Here is a 17881-nt window from a genome sequence, read left to right as displayed (position 1 = left end):
CTTATAGATATGGAAAAAAGACAATGAAACAGATTACTGTAACCCTTTAGAATTGAGAAAAAGAATGAAAGATTACTGGTACCTTTTAGAAATGGAGAAGACAATGAAAACACTTATTTAAGATGGACGACATGACAAGTAACCTTTAGAATGGGAAAGAAAGAACGATACGCACCTTAATATGAAGACAAACGATACTTGGTAACCTTTTAGAATGGAGGAAAGACAATTGAACAGATACTGTAACCTTTAGAATGGAGAAAGAAGAACAACGTAAACCTTAGAATGAGAAGCTGAACATTTATGTTAGATGAGAAAGACATGAAACAGATACTGTAACCTTTAGAATGGAGAAAGCAATGAAACGATTACTGTAACCTTTAGAATTGGAGGAAAGACATGAAACAGATACTTTTGTATACCTTTAGAATGGAATAAAGACAATGAAAACATGATTACTGTAACCTTTAGAATGGGAAAGATAAATGAACCGATATCTGTAACCGTTTAGAATGGAGAAGGACAATTGAAACAGATACTGTAGCCTTTAGAATGGAGATAAGACAATGAAACAGACTACTGTTAACTGTTTAATGGCAGAAAGACAATGAAATCAGATACCTGTAACCTTAGAATGGAGAAAGACAATGAAACAAGATACTGTGAACCTTTAGTAATGGAGAAAGAAATGAACAGATACGTTAACCTTTAGAATGGAGAAAGCAATGAAACAGATATGTAAACCTTTAGAATGGAGAAGGACAATAAAAGAGCACCCTTTTAAGACTGAATTGGAGGGCAACTGCAAGGTAATGATAAAAGCTTCACTTAAGATGGTATCAAGGACCATTGAAACTGGCATAAAAGCCACAGTAGAACTTTATAAACTGCCCGAATTTTGGTGCAACATGAGCTGTCAGAGTTAGCGCTCCATGCTTTCAGAGTGTGTCGGTCTTTTTCTTTTTATTCTCGAACACACGGCGTACTTCACGGAAGATGGGAGGATAGAGACAACAGGGCTGGGAAGAAGGGAGAGGTAGCAGCGAGGAAGAGAGTGGGGGAGACGAGATATAGATGATAGGGAGAAGAGAAAAGAGAGGACACAGAGAGAACAGAGAAAATACAGAGGATTGCTATACCCTGAAAACTCATACAGAATTTCCAGGAAATTCTTCCTTTAGCTGGCAGTGTTTTGGACCAGGCTTTGCAATTTAATTCATGCATTAGGTGAAAGATTTCCCCTCTGGCTATCAAACGTGTTCCTCAACAGCTAGGAAAACACCTGTCCCATGTCTGTCCATTCTGCCAGCTAAAAGAATACAGTACTGTACCAGTCCCATGCTGGTCATTTGCCAGCTAAAAGAATTACAGTACTGCTACAGTCCCCATGCTGTCCATCTGGCCACGCTAAAGAATACAGTACTGCTACAGTCCCCATGTCTGTCCATCTGCCAAGCTAAAAGAATTACCATTACTGCTACATGTCCCATGTCTGTCCATCTGCCAGCTAAAAGAATTACAGTACCTGCTTACAGTCCCATTGGCTGTCCTCTGCTAGCTAAAAGAATACCAGTACTGCTATCAGTCCCCATTTGTCTGTCCATCTTCAGCTAAAAGAATACAGTTACTGCTTACAGTCCCCCATGGCTGTCATTCTGCCAGCTAAAATAATACAGTTACGACTACAGTCCCGATTAGTCTGTCATTCTGCCAGTAAAGAATAAAAGTTACTGCTTACAATGTCCATGGCTGTCCATCGCCAGCTAAAAGAATACAGTACTGCTACAGTCCCATGGCTGTCCATCTGCCAGCTAAAGAATACAGTACTGCTACAGTCCCCATGGCTGTCCATTCTGCCAGGTAAAAGAATAACAGTACTGCTACAGTCCCCATGTCTGTTCCATCTGCCAGCTAAAAGTATACAGTACTGCTACAGTCCCCATGGCTGTCCATCTGCCAGCTAAAAGAATACAGTACTGCTACAGTCCCCATGGCTGTCCATCTGCCAGACTAAAAGAATACAGTACTGCTACAGTCCCCATGTCTGTCCATCTGCCAGCTAAAAGAATACAGTACTGCCTCAGTCCCATGGCTGTCCATCTGCCAGCTAAAAGAATACAGTACTGCTACAGTCCCCATGTCTTGTCCAATCTGCCAGCTAAAAGAATACAGTACTGCTACAGTCCCATGGCTGTCCATCTGCAGCTAAAAGAATACAGTACTGCTACAGTCCCCATGGCTGTCCATCTGCCAGCTAAAAGAATAACAGTACTGCTACAGTCCCCATGTCTGTCCATCTGCCAGCTTAAAAGAATACAGTACTGCTACAGTCCCCATGGCTGTTCCATCTGCCAGCTAAAAGAATACAGTACTGCTACAGTCCCCATGGCTGTCCATCTGCCAGCTAAAAGATACAGTACGCACTCAGTTCCCCATGTCTGTCGCATCTGCCAGCTAAAAGTATACAGTACTGCTACAGTCCCCATGGCTGTCCATCTGCCAGCTAAAAGATATACAGTACTGCTACAGTCCCAGTGAGCCATTCAGAATAGCCAAGGCCTATTGTTCAGTAGTTTTCCTATTGATGTCAAAACAGTGTCATGTTTGTTCGTCTGATCTCAGCTTGTATCAGGGAGATGGAGTGCACATTAAACAGTGTCATGCTCTTCGTCTGATCTCACTTGTATCAGGGAGATGGAGGTGCACATTAAACAGTGTCATGCTGTTCGTCTGATCTCAGCTTGTATCAGGGAGATGGAGGTGCACATTAAACAGTGTCATGCTGTTCGTCTGATCTCAGCTTGTATCAGGGAGATGGAGGTGCACATTAAACAGTGTCATACTGTTCGTCTGATCTCAGCTTGTATCAGGAGAATGGAGGTGCACATTAAACATATGTCATGCTGTTCGTCTGATCTCAGCTTGTATCAGGGAGATGGAGGTGCACATTTAAACAGTGTCATGCTGTTCGTCTGATCTCAGCTTGTATCAGGGAGATGGAGGTGCACAATAAACAGTTGGATGATAGATACTGTAAATACAATTTAAAATATCCTTTCCAGATTTAAATGATTTATCAAAATCAAAATGTATTTTTCTAATTTTGTGATTATGCCCATCATGTTGTCCAAGAGGGACTTTGTGTTGTTGTGCATTAGAGTGTTTCTGTACGTGTTTGGATATAATTGTCTCAATTTCGTCTGGTTGTTCCTGAGGGCATTGCGAGGCTTAAGGAAGACACTCACTGACTTAATGTTGGTTCTTCCTTTCCCTTCCTGCTCCACGGCTGTAACATAATTAACCATGGGACTGTGTCTTTTTTCTCTGGTGAAGCTTGTCCCCAGCTCCCTCCACTTACAGTACTTCTGCTCCATCACTTCTCTTGTCCCCAGCCCTCTCACTTACAGTACTTCTGCTCCATCACTTCCTCTTGTCCCCAGCTCCCTCCACTTACATTACTTCTGCTCCATCACTTCCTCTTGTTCCCCAGCTCCCTCCACTTACAGTACTTCTGCTCCATCACTTCCTCTTGTCCCCAGCTCCTCCACTTACAGATCTTCTGCTCCATCACTTCCCTTGTCCCCAGCTCCCTCCACTTACAGTACTTCTGCTCCATCACTTCTCTTGTCCCCAGCTCCCTCCACTTACAGTACTTCTGCTCCATCACTTCCTCTTGTCCCCAGCTCCCTCCACTTACATTACTTCTGCTCCATCACTTCCTCTTGTCCCAGCTCCCTCCACTTACAGTACTTCTGCTCCATCACTTCCTCTTGTCCCCAGCTCCCTCCACTTACTTCAGTACTTCTGCTCCATCACTTCCTCTTGTCCCCAGCTCCCTCCACTTACAGTACTTCTGGCTCCATCACTTCTCTTTGTCCCCAGCTCCCTCCACTTACAGTACTTCTGCTCCATCACTTCCTCTTGTCCCCAGCTCCCTCCACTTACAGTACTTCTGCTCCATCACTTCCTCTTGTCCCCAGCTCCCTCTCACACCCTTCAGCTTCCCCACCCAACGCCTACAGTGCCTTCAGAAAGTATTCAACCCCTTGACTTTTTCCACATTGTCACGTTACAGACTTATTCTAAAATGGATTCAATCGTTTTTTCCCCTCATCAATCTACACACAATACCCCATAATGAAAAAGCAAAAACAGTTTATTTTAAATTTTTTGATCCTTTCAAAAAAATGTCAAACTGACATATAACATTTACATAAGTATTCAGACCCTTTACTTAGTACTTTGTTGAAGCACCTTTGGCAGCGATTACAGCATCGAGTCTTCTTGGGTATGACGCTATAGGCTTGGCACACTGTATTTGGTTACAGTACTTCTGCTCCATCACTTCCTCTTGTCCCCAGCTCCCTCCACTTACAGTACTTCTGCTCCATCACTTCCTCTTGTCCCCAGCTCCCTCTCACACCCTTCAGCTTCCCCACCCCAACGCCTACAGTGCCTTCAGAAAGTATTCAAACCCCTTGACTTTTTCCACATTGTCACGTTACAGACTTATTCTAAAATGGATTCAATCGTTTTTTCCCCCTCATCAATCTACACACAATACCCCATAATGAAAAAGCAAAAACAGTTTATTTTAAATTTTTGATCCTTTCAAAAAAATGTCAAACTGACATATAACATTTACATAAGTATTCAGACCCTTTACTTAGTACTTTGTTGAAGCACCTTTGGCAGCGATTACAGCATCGAGTCTTCTTGGGTATGACGCTATAGGCTTGGCACAACTGTATTTGGGGAGTTTCTCCCATTCTTCTCTGCAGATCCTCTCAATCTCTGTCATGTTGGATGGGGAGCGTCACTGCACAGCTATTTTCAGGTCTCTCCAGAGATGTTACATCGGGTTCAAGTCCATGCATTGGCTGGGCCACTCAAGGATATTCAGAGACTTGTCCCGAAGCCACTCCTGCGTTGTCTTGGCGTGTGCTTAGGGTTGTTGTCCTGTTGGAAGGTGAACCTTCGCCACAGTCTGAGGTCCTGAGCACTCTGGAGCAGGTTTTCATTAAGGATCTCTCTGTACTTTGCTCAGTTAATCTTTGCCTCGATCCTAACTAGTCTCCCAGTCCCTGCCGCTGAAAAACATCCCCACAGCATGATGCTGCCACCACCATGTTTCACTGTAGGGATGATGCCAGGTTTCCTCTAGACGTGACGCTTGACATTCATGAAAAAAAGTCTAATCTTGGTTTCATCAGAACAGAGAATCTTGTTTCTCATGGTCTGAGAGTCTTTAGGTGCCTTTTGACAAACTCCAAGCGGGCTGGCATGCGCCTTTTCCTGAGGAGTGGCTTCCGTCTGGCCACTCTACCATAAAGGCCTGATTGGTGGATTGCTGCAGAGATGGTTGTCCTTCTGGAAGGTTCTCCCATCTCCACAGAGGAACTCTAGAGCTCTGTCATAGTGACGATTGGGGTCTTGGTCACCTACCCAAGGCCCTTCTCCCCCGATTGCTCAGTTTGGCCGGGCGGCCAGCTCTAGGGAGAGTCTTGGTGGTTCCAAACTTCTTCCATTTAAGAAAGATGGAGCCCACTGTTTTCTTGGGGACCTTCAAAGCTGTGGACATTTTTTGGTACCCTTCCTCAGATCTGTGCCTCGACACAATCCTGTCTCGGAGCTCTACGGACAATTCCTTTGACCTCATGGCTTGGTTTATGCTCTGACATCCAATAAATTTGGAGTCCACTTGAAACATATCAAGGATGATCAGTGGAAACAGGATGCAACTGAGCTCAATTTCGAGTCTCATAGCAAATGGTCTGAATGTGGAAAAAGTCAAGGGGTCTGAATACTTTCCGAAGGCACAGTAGCTCCCCTTAGCTTTCCCGCTTGACGTTACCCCTTTCTTTGACCCTCCCTAACTAGACAATCTGGACCCTCTCTTTCTAAAATTATCCGCCGCCATTGTTGCAACCCCTATTACCAGTCTGTACAACCTCTCTTTCGTATCGTCCGAGATCCCTAAAAATTGGAAAGCTGCTGCGGTCATCCCCCTCTTCAAAGGGGGTGACACTCTAGACCCAAACTGTTACAGACCTATATCCATCCTGCCCTGCCTTTCTAAAGTCTTAGAAAGCCAACTTAGATCACTGACCATTTCGAAACCCACCGTACCTTCTCCGCTGTGCAATCCGGTTTCCGAGCTGGTCACGGGTGCACCTTAGCCACGCTCAAGGTACTAAGCGATATCATAACTGCCATCGATAAAAGACAGTACTGTGCAGCTGTCTTCATCGACCTGGCCAAGGCTTTCGACTCTGTCAATCACCGTATTCTTATCGGCAGACTCAATAGCCTTGGTTTCTCAAATGACTGCCTCGTCTGGTTCACCAACTACTTCGCAGACAGAGTTCAGTGTGTCAAATCGGAGGGCCTGTTGTCCGGACCTCTGGCAGTCTCTATGGGGGTACCACAGGGTTCAATTCTTGGGCCGACTCTTTTCTCTGTATATATCAACGATGTAGCTCTTGCTGCGGGTGATTCCCTGATCCACCTCTACGCAGACGACACCATTCTGTATACTTCTGGCCCTTCTTTGGACACTGTGTTAACTAACCTCCAAACGGGATTCAATGCCATACAACACTCCTTCCGTGGCATACAACTGCTCTTAAACGCTAGTAAAACGAAATGCATGCTTTTCAACCGTTTTCTGCCCTCACCCGCCCGACTAGCATCACTACTCTGGACGGTTCTGACCTAGAATATGTGGACAACTACAAATACCTAGGTGTCTGGCTAGACTGTAAACTCTCCTTCCAGACTCATATCAAACATCTCCAATCCAAAATCAAATCTAGAACAGGCTTCGATTTTGCAACAAAGCCTCCTTCACTCACGCCGCCAAACTTACCCTCATAAAACTGACTATCCTACTGATCCTCGACTTCGGCGATGTCATCTACAAAATAGCTTCCAATACTCTACTCAGCAAACTGGATGCAGTCTATCACAGTGCCATGCGTTTTGTTACCAAATACCCTTTTCCACCCACCACTGCGACCTGTATGCTCTAGTCGGCTGGCCCTCGCTACATATTCGTCGCCAGACCCACTGGCTCCAGGTCATCTATAAGTCTATGCTAGGTAAAGCTCCGCCTTACCTCAGCTCACTGGTCACGATAACAACACCCACCCGTGGCACGCGCTCCAGCAGGTATATCTCACTGGTCATCCCCAAAGCCAGCACCTCCTTTGGCCACCTTTCCTTCCAGTTCTCTGCTGCCAGTGACTGGAATGAATTGCAAAAATCGCTGAAGCTGGAGACTTACATTTCTCTCACTAACTTTAAACATCAGCTATCTGAGCAGCTAACTGATCGCTGCCGCTGTACTTGGTCCATCTGTAAATAGCCCATCCAACTACCTACCTCATCCCCATATTGTTTTTATTTACTTTTACTTTTTTCATCTATCCCTCCAGTGTTAATCTACTAAATTGTAATTACTTCGCTACTATGGCCTATTTATTGCCTTACCTCCTCACGCCATTTGCACACACTATATATAGACTTTCTTTTTTTTCAATTATGTTATTGACTGTACGCTTGTTTATTCCATGTGTAACTCTGTGTTGTTGTTTGTGTCGCACTGCTTTGCTTTATCTTGGCCAGGTCGCAGTTGTAAATGAGAACTTGTTCTCAACTAGCCTACATGGTTAAATAAAGGTGAAATAAAAATAAATAAATAAACACACACTCTCTGGCCGTCGCCTGATGGGACCCTGTAGAGGTTACGACTCCTGACCTAACGCTCTGCCAGAATGGGCAGTCTACAGACAAGATTGACAGAGGCCTTTCTCCACTCAATGCCTAAAACTTTTTCCCCAAACAAGTTCTTTAATCTTTACTTTGGATTTTGTTTTGTTTTACAGGGTTCTGTTATTCATTCATTCCATACATCTATTTTTCACATTGCAACAGTGTTCATCATGCTGAGACTAAAACACCTTCCAAATTACAGTTTTCCAGCTTCGTAGCTAATTCTTAAGTGGCATAATGCAGAATGAGCGACTTTGCTTCTCCCCCTCACTTGTGTCAACATCCTCCTGTCAACTCCAACACTGTCAACCCCATGCTATTTCCCGCACGTTACCAATGCTATAATGTCACACCGTATCCCAGAGGGGCTGGCTCAACTAGCAGGCTACGTCAGTTCCTGTTTGATGAGGGGGACCACCTAAACCAGTACAAAACATAGGTTTGTGACAGGCCACCTATTGGATTGAGTCATGAGCAATGCAATGGACCAGGCAACGCTTTCTCTACAATTGTATCACAATGAATCTTCTTTCAGTTACAACATTGGAATATGAGTCTTATTCAGTACATAGTTATTGGCTGCTTTTCTAAAGTCTATCAACCTTGCCAGCAGGCATGCCAGCTAAGATAATTAGACAAGCTAGCTACTCTAACTTGATTGATAGCCTGAAATGGAACGGTAGATAGTTATGAGGTTGGGTGATTGGGAACCTATCTGGGCTAGCTAAAGCCAACTTCATAAAATTGCTAGGTAGCTTGTAGTATTACAGAGAAACAAATAAAACAAAAACATAGATTTTTTAAACAGGAAATATAAAAGGAGGCACCTGCCCCTGCGCCCCCTATGGCCATGACACATGTGGTGCGCACATGTGTGTCTGTGTGTCTGTGTGTGTGCGTATGCGTTTGCGTGCATCAGTGGAGCCTGGTGGGAGGAGCTAGAGGAGGACGGGCTCATTTTAATGTCTGGAATGGAATGAATGGAACGGTATCAAACAAATGAAACATAATAAAACCTTGACTCCGTTCCATGAATGCTATTCCAGCCATTACAATGAGCCCGTCCTCTTATAGCTCCTCCCACTAGCCTCCTATGGCGTGCATTTGTCTATGTATTTGTATGTGTATGTGTATTTGTGTAGGTGTGTGTAATGTGTGTGTGTTTACACTGTAGGTGTGTGTGTTTATACTGTAGGTGTGTGTGTAATGTGTGTGTGTTTGTGCAGTAGGTTTGTGTGTAATTTGTGTGTGTATTTATACTGTAGGTGTGTGTGTGTGTGTTTGTGATCAGCTATGCAGAAAATGTGTTGCTGCCGCAGACGAAATGCCAAATCCTCTCTTAACCACTCATCTCTCATTTTCACATTCAACTATTTAATTTCTCCCAGGTCTACTTTTTTATCCCTTACCAAATAAAAGCTTTTTTGTCACATCTGCCTTACCAAATAAAACGTTTTTCCCCTCGGTGGGTTATTGATACAAAGACACCAAGGTCGTGTCCCAAACGGCACACTACTCCCTATATAGTGCAAACAAACCCAACTTACCAGTGCACTATAAAGGGAGTAGTGTACCTAAGGAATATAGTTCCATTTGGGACACAGTCCAAAAATCAATGTGGAGCATTAGGATGCACTCCAAAAAGCTTTGCGTACGGGGCTGAGCGTCTTTGAAATGCTGTGGTTCGGACTTATGAATCTGTTACAGCTCATGTGGTTCACTGATAATTTCCATTAAAGCAGATTGAACTAAATAACTTAGCAGGTGTTGAAGGGAGAGGATCTGATCACAAGCACCATTTCTGATCCACTAGTTGAGTTGGAAATGAAATATTCAACCTCCCTCTTCTCTAATTTACTGCACTTAAAAAAGCCTTGACAACATGCTCCTCTTCCTCCTACTCCTCTTCCTCCTACTCCTACTCCTCCTACTCCTACTCCTCCTACTCCTCTTCCTCCTTCTCCTCTTCCTCCTACTCCTCCTCCTCTCGCTTCTCCTTTCCTCCTTCTCCTCTTCCTCCTACTCTTCTCCTCCTTCTCCTCTCCCTCCTCTCTTCTTTCTCCTACTCCTCTTCCTCCTTCCTCTCTTTCTCCTCTCTTCCTCTTCCCTCCTTCTCCTCTTCCTACCTATCCCTTTCCTCCTACTCCCTCCCTCCTTCTTCTTTCTCCTACTCCTCGTCCCCCTTCTCTCTTCCTCCTTCTCTTCTCCTTCTCCTCTCCTTCTCCTACTCCTCTTACTCATCTTCCTCCTTCTCCTCTCCTACTCCTCCTACTCATGTCTCCTTCTACTCTCCCCTTTCTCCTCTTCCTCCTTCTTCTCTTTCTCCTACTCCTCTTCTCCTTCTCTTCCTCCTCTCTCTCCTTCCTCCTACTCCTCTCCTCCTACTCATCTTCCTCCTTCTCCTTCTCCTCTCTTCCCTCTTTCTCCTACTCCTTTTCTCCTATCTCTAATACTTTCTTCCTCTGCCTCCTACTCCTCTGCCTCCTACTCCTCTTCCTCCTCCTCATCTTCCTCCTTCCCTCTTTTCTCCTACTCCTCTGCCTCCTACTCTCTTCCTCCTTCTCCTACTCCTCTGCCTCCTACTCATCTTCCTCCTTCTCTCCTTCTTTCTCCTCTCCTTCGCTTCCTCTCCTCCTTTCTCCTCTTCTACTCCTCTTCTCCTACTCATCTTCCTCCTACTCCTCTGCCTCCTACTTATCTTCCTCCTTCTCCTCTGCCTCCTACTCATCTTCCTCCTTCTCTCTTCTCTCCTACTCCTTTCCTCCTCTTCTTCCTCCTTCCTCCCCTCTTCCTCCTCCTACTTCCTCCCTACTCATGTTCCTCCTTCTCTCTTCCTCCTTCTCCTCTCCTCCTTCTTCTCTTCTCCTACTCCTCTTCCTCCTTCTCTTCCTCCTTCTCCTCTTCCTCCTACTCCTCTCCTCCTACTCATCTTCCTCCTTCTCCTCTCCTCCTTCTCCTCTTTCTCCTACTCCTCTTCCTCCTATTCATCTACATCCTTCTCCTCTGCTCCTCCTACTCCTCTGCCTCCTACTCTTCTTCCTCCTCCTTCATCTCCTCTCTTCTCCTCTTTCTCCTACTCCTCTGCCTCCTACTCATCTTCCTCCTTCCCCTACTCCTCTGCCTCCTACTCATCTTCCTCCTTCTCCTCTTCCTTCTTCTCCTCTTCCTTCTTCTCCTCTCCTCCTTCTCCTCTTTCTCCTACTCCTCTTCCTCCTACTCATCTTCCTCCTACTCCTCTGCCTCCTACTCATCTTCCTCCTTCTCTTCTGCTCCCTACTCATCTTCCTCCTTCTCCTCTGCCTCCTTCTCCCTTCCTCCTTCTTTCCTCCTTCTCCCTCTTCCTCCTACTCCTCTTACTCATCTTCCCCTTCTCCTCTCCTACTCCTCCTACTCATGTCCCTCCTTCTCCTCTTTTCCTCTTCTCCTCTCCTCCTCTTCCCCCTTACTCCTACTCCTCTCCTCCTTCTCCTCTTTCTCCTACTCCTCCTTCTCCTCTCCTACTCCTCCTATGTCCCTCCTTCTCCTCTTCCTCCTCTCCTCTCCTCCTCTTCCTCCTACTCCTACTCCTCTCCTCCTTCTCCTCTTTCTCCTACTCCTCTTCCTCCTATCATTCTCTCACCTTCTCCCTATCCTCTTCCTCCTACTCATCTTCCTCCTTCTCCTCTGCCTCCTACTCCTCTGCCTCCACTCCTCTTCCTCCTCCTCATCTTCCTCCTTCTCCTCTTTCTCCTACTCCTCTGCCTCCTACTCATCTTCCTCCTTTCTCTACTCCTCTGCCTCCTACTCATCTTCCTCCTTCTCCTCTGCCTCCTACTCATCTTCCTCCTTCTCCTCTGCCTCCTTCTCCTCTTCCTCCTTCTCTTCCTCCTTCTCCTCTTCCTCCTACTCCTCTTACTCATCTTCCTCCTTCTCCTCTCCTACCTCCCACCTACCATCTGTCCCTCCTTCTCCTCTCCTTCCCTTCTCTTCTCCTCCTCTCTCCTTATCCCTACTCCTCTCCCTTCTCCTCTTTCTCTTACTCTCTTCCTTCATTCCTATTCATCTTCCTCTTCTCCTACCCCCTTCCTCCTACTCATCCCTCCTTTCTCCTCTGCCTCCTACTCCTCTGCCTCCCACTCCCTTCCCCCTCCTCCTCATCTTCCTCCTTCTCCTCTTCTTCTACTCCTTTTCCTTCCTCCTACTCATCTTCCTCCTACTCCTCTGCCTCCTACTCATCTTCCTCTTCTCCTCTGCCTCCTACTCATCTTCCTCCTTCTCCTCTTCCGTCCTTCTCCTCTCCTCCTTCTCCTCTTTTCTCTAATCACTTCCTCCCTTCTCTTCCTCCTTCTTCCCTTCCTGCTATCCCCTACTCCTACTCCTCCTAACTCTCTTCCTCCCTCTCCTCCTTGCCTCCTACCCTCCTTCCTCCTACCTCATCTTCCTCCCTACTCCTCTGCCTCCTACTCCTCTGCCTCCTACTCATCTTCTTCCTTCTCCTCTTCCTTCTTCTCCTCTTCCTCCTCCTCCTCTCCTCCTACTCCTCTTCCTCCTCCTCCTCTCCTCCTACTCCTCCTCCTCCTTTTCCTCTTCCTACTCAGATTGCATTTAATTCTACGGGGGAGGAAAAAAAACTAATTCATGATCTTTATTTATCCCTGTCTGCTCTGCCGTTTGCACACACTCCCATGCCATGCCCTTTGCCCTTTGCCAAACACAATGTAAACATAGTAATGTTAATGCTTCAAGTAGAGCGTAAAACATGAAATAATCTATTCAATTTGTATCAGACGTGCAGACTGGGAATATCAAAAAACACATAACTTGGCCTTGAATGACTCCATAACATTTTCCAATTTACTTTACAACACTTTCTCCTTTATAAACTAACATACCATTTTTATAGAATTATATATTTAAGCACATCAGCATTATGGCTTGATTTTTTCATCACTATCAACCCCTTCAACTTTCTGCCTGTATATGACACACATAAAATGTATAGAGGTTGTGTTCTGAGGTTCCATGACAGTGTTCTGAGAGGCAAGCATGGTTAGTGGACACACACAATGCCTTTCTGTCCTATTACGCTTGAATTTTCTCATGAGCCTCCCAAATGCACTACTGTAACCAAAGCCTGGTAAGAGAAACAGGACTTCAAGAGAGAGATCAGCTCATGATCAAGATGAGAGGAGAGGAGAGGAAAGAGAAAGAGAGAGAGCTCTACAGGTTTATATGTCCACCAGCACACTTCATTCCCTCACGCAAGTCAGTAAAGCCTGACAACCTCTCCACAAACACGAGTACCACCGCCTCGCCGCGTCATCGTGGAAAGCGGCTTTTAGTAGTGACATACAAATTAAATTGACCCAATCTGCCACAGAGAGATACATTTATGATGCTAAGAATGGGATGATGACACCCCCCCAAATCCCAATAGAAAGACGAAGGTCTTATTTTTGTATGTTGTATAGAGGCCTCAAAATAACACATAATTGGTTCATGCATAGGCTACATGCTGACTGAGGCCTGCTTTGATCTACTTCCACACCAACATAATCCCATGATTTAATCATCCAGGCCTGTAAAAAAATTAAACACTAACCTGATTATAATGCCAGAGCAGTGGAATATCAAAAAAGGTTTCGTAAAAGGGGCTCTTTGGCTGTCCTTTATTGGTTGTAGATAGCACCTTTTTTTCTCAGAGGGCTCTATTTTAACAAACCTAACGCAATGGTAAATCTTTGCGCTGGCGGTAGTGCTATACGTGTGTCAGTGTGTCAGAAATAATTTTGGCATTTTCACAGCGGGAATTATGGGCACAGTGGCTGACGGTGGGGTGAAAGGGCTGCGTTTTGATGAATAGATAAGTTGTAGGTGTGTCAAGGCCCTTCACTGGCCAATCAGAATATGCTCCATGGCTAAATATGTGATTGCATCAAGTTGTGTATTTACAGTCTTTTATTATCAACTCCAATTCTAATGTTAGTCCATTATAAATAGCCTACAGAATCAAAATAACAAAATCTAGGCCCATCCCATATTTGCTAAATATGTTGAACATGTTTGCGGTCCATATTGTTCTAAGAAGTCTAATTGCATAGCTTCAACATGAAAATACAGTGCCTTCAGAAAGTAATCATACCCCTTGACTTATTTCTTGACTTATTCCAAATTTACAGTACAAAAAAAAGAAGCTATTTCTAAATAGGATCGGGTCAGAATCATGATATCACATATTGCCTAAGGCCAAGGGCTCTTTAGTGCTGGCAGTAGTGTTATAGGTTCGGGGGTGTGTTAGAAATATGTTAGCTGTTTCTACAACCGGAATTATGGGCGCAGTAGCTGGCGGTGGAGTGAAAGGGCTGGGTTTTGATGAATTAACAAGTGTGTGTGTGTGTGTGTGTGTGTGTGTGTGTGTGTGTGTGTGTGTGGTGTGGTGTGTGTGTGTGTGTGTGTGTGTGGTGTGTGGTGTGTGTGTGTGTGTGTGTGTGTGTGTGTGTGTGTGGACGCACCACACTGGTTCCATGGCTAAATATGTGGTTGCTTCAAGTCTTTTATGTATTGCATTGTCATCAACTCCAATTAGAATATTAGTCGGTTATAGTCTATAGTTCATTAAATAGCCTACCCAATATTTGCTAAATATGTTGAACATATTTGCAGTCAACATGATTCTAAATGCATTGCTTCAATATGGAAATACCTGGTTAAACATAGGCTACAGCATTAGCGCTGATATAGGGGCTAGGCCTACTGTAAATTGCATTCTGGACATGGAAATGCCAAACGTACACTGTAATGGAAAAACTGTAAATTATACAGTAATTTGGGGGTATTGTCAACAGTAAAACACTCTGAAATATTTTACTGCAAATACAGAAAATAATTTCTGTATTTCGAGTGGTACTGTAATTCCACCCCACAGAAAACAGTACCATACTGTATCTTTGGAGTGTCAAAAACCCTTACTGGGTGCATGGTATTGTTGTTTCTGGCTCATTAACTTATTTTGCAGTAGGTTTGCTGTAATATAAAATATATAATTTTACTTGCCACTGAGCTGCCTGTAAACTACTGTCAATTTCACTGTAACCCTTTTACAGTGTACGGTAACCCTACAATAGGCATAGTTACAACAAAAATGTAGCCAATCTAGTTTTTTGATTGGCTTCAACATAGAAATATTTGTCTACACACATTGCATTAACATTTCAAAAATGCACTGCATGTTCGAGGCATGGACAATTGGACATTGCCCAAACACAATAATAAGATTAGCCTACAATCGCCATTGATATGGCCTGTTAGTGACTTTACTACATGAAAGGTAAAACGAACATGCAAATAGCCTAAGCTACAAGTGGATTCAGCACGAAGGACAGCGGTCGAAATTCACGCAATTTGACAATAAGGTCCAACAGAGGAAAGTGGAGTATGCGTTTTTCGACAAAATGACAAAAGGAAAAACAATAAGCAGTCTTTAAAAATATATATGTTCCTTTCATGCAATATATATACACATAATAAACATAATGAGTCCAGACTTTTCACAGAAGCTGAACAAAAATAATGTCCAATATTAAAGGGGGATTTCGTTGACTGTTTTGCTGACTGTCTGTTTTGCTGCTGTTTTGCTGTTCATGATATTTTAATAAAACATTGGTGATGAATCGATAAGGCTACAAAATCAAAACCATAACCAATCACGTTGCCGGTCTTAAATATCTCTCTCTAGTTGAGCACTAAAATTGGCATATTGGCGCACGTTTTTCAGGAAACACCTAAATGATTTCCACCCCTCCCACCTCAGCACAAGCGAGCTGATGTTAGACAGGTAAATTACCAACCCTGGAGTTTTTACATGAGGAAATTACAAACGAACATGTGTTTGATACTTGCGCCTCCTTAGGGGACAGTAGAAAATAGAGCCCAGAGTGTATATTGAACTGTATACAATGGGTTGGTCTGATCCTGAATGCTGATTGGTTAAAAGCACATTCCAGCCGGTGTATATTCCACAAGTTACTAAATCTATGACATTAAAATGCCTATATAGTCTGTTCCATCTGACTGTGCAATCCACTGTCTCATCAGCCCAGCCAGGCAAGTTATAAACTTGATCTCCACTATAAAAAACAGCTGGACATGATCTCACATTTCTTTTACACTAACATTTCGTTTTCAACAGATTTGTATATGTATAAACCTTGCTGTCTGTTTCTCCGACATTTTAAACATTGTTTCAATATTCAAATTCGATCTCCAGCTGTCAAATCAAATGTTATTGGTCACATGCACATGGTTTGCCGATGTTATTGTGAGTGTAGCGAAATGCTTGTGCTTCTAGTTCCGACAGTGCAGCAATATCTAACAAGTAATCTAACAATTCCACAACAACTACCTAATACACACAAATCTAAGTAAAGGGATGGAATAAGAATATGTACATATAAATATATGGATGAGCAATGACCGAGCAGCATAGGCAAGATTCAATAGATGGTATAAAATACAGTATATACATATGGGATGAGTAATGCAAGATATGTAAACATCATTATTAAAGTGGCATTAACTGACTAGTCATCCATTTGTTAGAGTGGAAAATGATTCAAGTCTGTATGTAGGCAGCAGCATCTATGTGTTAGTGATGGCTGTTTAACAGTCTGATGGCCTTGAGATAGAAGCTATTTTTCAGTTTCTCGGTCCCAGCTTTGATGCACTTGTACTGACCTCGCCTTCAGGATGGTAGTGGGGTGAACAGGCAGTGGCTCGGGTGGTTGTTGTCGTTGATGATCATGTTGGCCTTCCTGTGACATCGGGTGCTGTAGGTGTCCTGGAGGGCAGATTGTTCGCCCCCGGTGATGCGTTGTGCAGACCGCACCACCCTCTGGAGAGCCCTGCGGTTGTGGGCGGTGCAGTTGCCATTCCAGGCGGTGATACAGCCCGACAGGATGCTCTCAATTGTGCATTGTCCCATAGTAATGAACGTGTAGGGGTCGGGAGACGGGACGAGAGAGAGAGACAGGTAGCGTTTCTCAGCCAGTCAAAATCATGAATCAGCTGGCATCATTTTTATGATATAAACAAAGAAATGTCGATTGAAAAAAGGTCAAACAAAACAAAGTGCAGCCTCAGTTGGAAGTTATTGTGTGACCGGCTAGCTCCTCTTTATTTTAACCTTTATTTAACTAGGCAAGTCAGTTAAGAACACATTCTTATTTTCAATGACGTCCTAGGAATGGTTAACTGCCTTGTTCAGGGGCAGAACGACAGATTTGTACCTTGTCAGCTCGGGGATTCAATCTTGCAACCTTACGGTTAACTAGTCCAACGCTCTAACCACCTGATTACATTGCACTCCACGAGGAGCCTGCCTGTTACGCGAATGCAGTAAGAAGCCAAGGTAAGTTGCTAGCTAGCATTAAACGTATCTTATAAAAAACAATCAATCAATCAATCAATCAATCATAATCACTAGTTAACTAGACATGGTTGATGATATTACTAGTTTATCTAGCGTGTCCTGTGTTGCATATAATCGATGCGGTGCGCATTCGCGAAAAAGGACTGTCGTTGCTCCAACGTGTACCTGACCATAATGTTTTCGAGAAGATAGTTTCCGGATTAGACGATATTAATGACCTAAGGCTCGTATTTCTGTGTGTTATTATGTTATAATTAACTCTATGATTTGATAGAGCAGTCTGACTGAGCGGTGGCAGGCAGCAGCAGGCTCGTAACCATTAATTCAAACAGCACTTTCGTGCGTTTTGCCAGCAGCTCTTAGCAATGCTTCAAGCATTGCGCTGTTTATGACTTCAAGCCTATCAACTCCCGAGATTAGGCTGGTGTAACCGATATGAATCGGCTAGCTAGTTAGCGGGGTGCGCGCTAACAGCGTTTCAAACGTCACTCGCTCTGAGACTTGTAGTAGTTGTTCCCCTTGCTCTGCATGGGTAACGCTGCTTCGAGGGTGGCTGTTGTCGATCTGTTCCTGGTTCGAGCCCAGGTAGGAGCGAGGGGAGGGACGGAAGCTATACTGTTACACTGGCAATACTAAAGTGCCTATAAGAACATCCAATAGTCAAAGGTATATGAAATACAAATCGTATAGAGAGAAATAGTC

This window comes from Salvelinus sp. IW2-2015, linkage group LG33, assembly GCF_002910315.2.
Source record: "Salvelinus sp. IW2-2015 linkage group LG33, ASM291031v2, whole genome shotgun sequence".
Classification (NCBI taxonomy): Eukaryota; Metazoa; Chordata; class Actinopteri; order Salmoniformes; family Salmonidae; genus Salvelinus; species Salvelinus sp. IW2-2015.
The sequence above is the reverse complement of the archived record's forward strand: the minus strand, read 5'-3'. Positions refer to the sequence as shown.